Source organism: Oncorhynchus masou, chromosome 30, assembly GCF_036934945.1.
Source record: "Oncorhynchus masou masou isolate Uvic2021 chromosome 30, UVic_Omas_1.1, whole genome shotgun sequence".
Lineage (NCBI taxonomy): Eukaryota > Metazoa > Chordata > Actinopteri > Salmoniformes > Salmonidae > Oncorhynchus > Oncorhynchus masou.
The window spans coordinates 34,106,591-34,111,871 of NC_088241.1; positions in this window are offsets into that span (position 1 = coordinate 34,106,591).

The following is a 5,281-nucleotide window of genomic DNA, read 5'->3' on the forward strand; positions in this document are numbered from 1 at the left end:
TCGGCATACACATCACAGACAAACTGAATTGGTCCACTCACACAGACAGCATCGTGAAGAAGGTGCAGCAGCGCCTCTTCAACCTCAGGAGGCTGAAGAAATTCGGCTTGTCACCAAAAGCACTCACAAACTTCTACAGATGCACAATCGAGAGCATCCTGGCGGGCTGTATCAACACCTGGTACGGCAACTGCTCCGCCCTCAACCGTAAGGCTCTCCAGAGGGTAGTGAGGTCTGCACAACGCATCACCGGGGGCAAACTACCTGCTCTCCAGGACACCTACACCACCCGATGTTACAGGAAGGCCATAAAGATCATCAAGGACATCAACCACCCGAGCCACTGCCTGTTCACCCCGCTATCATCCAGAAGGCGAGGTCAGTACAGGTGCATCAAAGCTGGGACCGAGAGACTGAAAAACAGCTCCTATCTCAAGGCCATCAGACTGTTAAACAGCCACCACTAACATTGAATGGCTGCTGCCAACACACTGACACTGACTCAACTTCAGCCACTTTAATAATGGGAATTGATGGGAAATGATGTAAATATATCACTAGCCACTTTAAACAATGCTACCTTATATAATGTTACTTACCCTACATTATTCATCTCATATGCATACGTATATACTGTACTCTATATCATCGACTGCATCCTTATGTAATACATGTATCACTAGCCACTTTAACTAAGCCACTTTGTTTACATACTCATCTCATATGTATATACTGTACTCGATACCATCTACTGTATCTTGCCTATGCTGCTCTGTACCATCACTCATTCATATAGCCTTATGTACATATTCTTTATCCCCTTACACTGTGTATAAGACAGTAGTTTAGGAATTGTTAGTTAGATTACTTGTTGGTTATTACTGCATTGTCGGAACTAGAAGCACAAGCATTTCGCTACACTCGCATTAACATCTGCTAACCATGTGTATGTGACAAATAAAATTTGATTTATTTTGATTTGAAAAAACATTTGAATTCTATGCACTAAGCATTTAGCTAGAATATTTTGCATCACTGAAGTGTAAGAGGCCTCCCAATTGTTTAAATGGACTGGATTTCTATATACACCACTTGGATCCTGTTTCAGTCATAATGAAATCAGACCTTGTTGAGTGTCTGATAATCTACCGTTTATACAGGAGTGGTTAAAACATGCTAATAATGGTCCTCTGAGTATATACAGTGCCTTGTGAAAGTATTCGGCCCCCTTGAACTTTGCGACCTTTTGCCACATTTCAGGCTTCAAACATAAAGATATAAAACTGTATTTTTTTGTGAAGAATCAACAACAAGTGGGACACAATCATGAAGTGGAACGACATTTATTGGATATTTCAAACTTTTTTAACAAATCAAAAACTGAAAAATTGGGCGTGCAAAATTATTCAGCCCCTTTACTTTCAGTGCAGCAAACTCTCTCCAGAAGTTCAGTGAGGATCTCTGAATGATCCAATGTTGACCTAAATGACTAATGATGATAAATACAATCCACCTGTGTGTAATCAAGTCTCCGTATAAATGCACCTGCACTGTGATAGTCTCAGAGGTCCGTTAAAAGCGCAGAGAGCATCATGAAGAACAAGGAACACACCAGGCAGGTCCGAGATACTGTTGTGAAGAAGTTTAAAGCCGGATTTGGATACAGAAAGATTTCCCAAGCTTTAAACATCCCAAGGAGCACTGTGCAAGCGATAATATTGAAATGGAAGGAGTATCAGACCACTGCAAATCTACCAAGACCTGGCCGTCCCTCTAAACTTTCAGCTCATACAAGGAGAAGACTGATCAGAGATGCAGCCAAGAGGCCCATGATCACTCTGGATGAACTGCAGAGATCTACAGCTGAGGTGGGAGACTCTGTCCATAGGACAACAATCAGTCGTACATTGCACAAATCTGGCCTTTATGGAAGAGTGGCAAGAAGAAAGCCATTTCTTAAAGATATCCATAAAAGGGGTTGTTTAAAGTTTACAACAAGCCACCTGGGAGACACACCAAACATGTGGAAGAAGGTGCTCTGGTCAGATGAAACCAAAATTGAACTTTTTGGCAACAATGCAAAACGTTATGTTTGGCGTAAAAGAAACACAGCTCATCACCCTGAACACACCATCCCCACTGTCAAACATGGTGGTAGCAGCATCATGGTTTGGGCCTGCTTTTCTTCAGCAGGGACAGGGAAGATGGTTAAAATTGATGGAAAGATGGATGGAGCCAAATACAGGACCATTCTGGAAGAAACCCTGATGGAGTCTGCAAAAGACCTGAGACTGGGACAGAGATTTGTCTTCCAACAAGACAATGATCCAAAACATAAAGCAAAATCTACAATGGAATGGTAAACATATCCATGTGTTAGAATGGCCAAGTCAAAGTCCAGACCTGAATCCAATCAAGAATCTGTGGAAAGAACTGAAAACTGCTGTTCACAAATGCTCTCCATCCAACCTCACTGAGCTCGAGCTGTTTTGCAAGGAGGAATGGGAAAAATTTTCAGTCTCTCGATGTGCAAAACTGATAGAGACATACCCCAAGCGACTTACAGCTGTAATGGCAGCAAAAGGTGGCGCTACAAAGTATTAACTTAAGGGGGCTGAATAATTTTGCACGCCCAATATTTCAGTTTTTGATTTGTTAAAAAAGTTTGAAATATCCAATAAATGTCATTCCACTTCATGATTGTGTCCCACTTGTTGTTGATTCTTCACAAAAAAATACATTTTTATATCTTTATGTATGAAGCCTGTAATGTGGCAAAAGGTCGCAAAGTTCAAGGGGGCCGAATACTTTCGCAAGGCACTGTATGTCTGAAAAAGTCAGTTATAAATTATTCTGTCCTAGTTAAAAACAAGTTCTGTTTAAAATCATCATCATCATTCTGTAGGCTTTGATTAAATTTCCAATATCCTCAACCACATGGAAATTCTATAAGAGTAATATTTTTGCCAAGTATGTGATGTTCCATTCACATTCTGTCCCCTATCAAACTTTTTAAACATTTGGTGCCAGAGAGAATGACATAAGAATGTAATCAAGACGACTAGCCTGATTACGCCTCCACCATGTATATCTCACTAGGTCAGGGTATTTAAGTCTCCATATATCCACTAATTCCAATATTTCCATGACATTTATGAGTTTGTAGTGTGATTTGTAGTGTGATTTCCTTTATGGTCCATAGAGGTATTTAAAACCGTATTATAATCTCCCACCATAACAATAGAGTCTAGTGTAGATTGTAGAGCTGATAAATTCTTATATAAATATTCAAAGAAGCTTGGATCATCATTATTTGGACCGTATAGGTTAATAAGCCATATTTATTGATTGTCCAATAACATTTTTAAAATCAGCCATCTACCTTGAGGATCTGTTTGGACAATTTGCACATTTGGATCAAAATTGCTGTTTTGAATTTCTTTGCCCATGGGAGAAATATATTTCACCCCCCAGTCCCTTTTCCACAAAACTTAAACTAAAATTGTTGAATGAATTTCCTGTAAACAATATATATTATATTCCTTCTCTTTTAGCCAGGTAAATATAGAGCATATTTTATTATTATCTGCAAATATAACTGGCAAAACTTATTTCAACAATTACCATAAAGAGACACAAGTTTAAATTCTATTTATCATAATATATGTTTGTAAACATACCATTAAAAAGTAACATGATGATTGAGTGTCTATATAGCTGTACCATGATATTTGCATTGATTCGAAGTAAACCTCCAATGGGTCCCCACTATTCTACCCACTAAAACCCCTCCTCATCCTGAGTTGGGTTGTCAACCCAATGCCCGGCAGACCACCCCCGACCCCCTGAATCCCATGGCCCCATAGAGACCGGGACCTATCCTTCGAAAAGAGCACACAGTGCCACCCACAGAACAGAAGCAGATCAACCGCCAAAAGCATTTCCATCGCCCGCACCTCGATTTGTATTATATATAGCTATTAAAATATATACATATGACTTCCGGCAATGGCGAAGCTCTAACAAGATGCGTCTGCGTAGCGTCCTCGAACTTTCAAACAATTCTAAGGCATTTTGACACGGTTTACCTGTTCGTTAATAGTGAGTTGGAAGCATCTATTGTATCGCCAAAGCAAAAGATGCCCAATATGTCAAAGCCTCAGACGAGGCATGGAAAAATGCCCCTCTCTGATAGCCCTTCTTCGGCCTCAGCAGATGCTAGCTCGGAAGAAGCACCAGCATGGTTCAGAATGGAGATGGACAAGGGTATAACAAAAATCCAAGAGACACTTTCTGAACGCCTCAGCAAAATTGATGTACTGATCGATAAACTCCACAAAGACCAGAAAGTCACAAAGGAACGAGTGACAAAGTTAGAAAAATACCATGCTGACCACCAGGCTGCCATCCTGGACATCTGCGAGGAAGTGGACCAAAAATACAAGAAGTTGGAAGACTTGAGGAGAAATTTGATTATTACGAAAATTAATTTGAGACTTCAAGGTTTCCCAGAGGCTGTGGAGGGAAGAGACACGATCTCCTTTCTACAGGAATGGATTCCCAAAATTCTGGATCTACCCCGTCCCGCGCACCCACAGGAGATCGAGAGGGCCCATTGCACACTACGGAGGCGGCTGCCTGGCCAGGTTGCACCCAGGGCATTTGTCATTACATTTCTACTGTACCATGACACTGTTCGCATCCTCTCTGCTGCCCGAGCAAAGGGAGAGCTCAAGTATGGAGATGCCAGAATCATGATCTTTCCGGATCTTTCTCCCACACTACACAAGAGGAGGGTGGCTTTCTCCCCACTGAAGAGACTTCTGCATCAGGCTGGCTTGGCATGTGGCCTGCGCTACCCAGCGACTTTGTGGATCAAAACCAAGAATGGTCAGCGCACATTTGACTCTGTGAAGATGGCTGAAACATACATGAGGAAATAACTTCCTGACTTGTACATGTCTACTGCACCTCGAGGAACTGTCTTTTGAACTTGGATACAGTGGATAGTGAACTGTTAGCACATGAGGAAACAACAAAATTAATTTATGATCGACTGGCTGGTTGGATGGCTGGCTAGATGGCTAGCGTGATAATGATAATGGCGAGGTAAAGTTGTATCACAGCTAATGTTGGCTGTGCTATTTAGCCAGCTCGCTAAGTTTACAAGGGTGTACACACTATGCCAGGTAGTTACATTTTTTCTATATACTTTTATTTTATGCAGAGAGGTCCAGTCGGGCTTGGTTAAATAGTTATGTGGCTTTTGACTGGGTTTCAA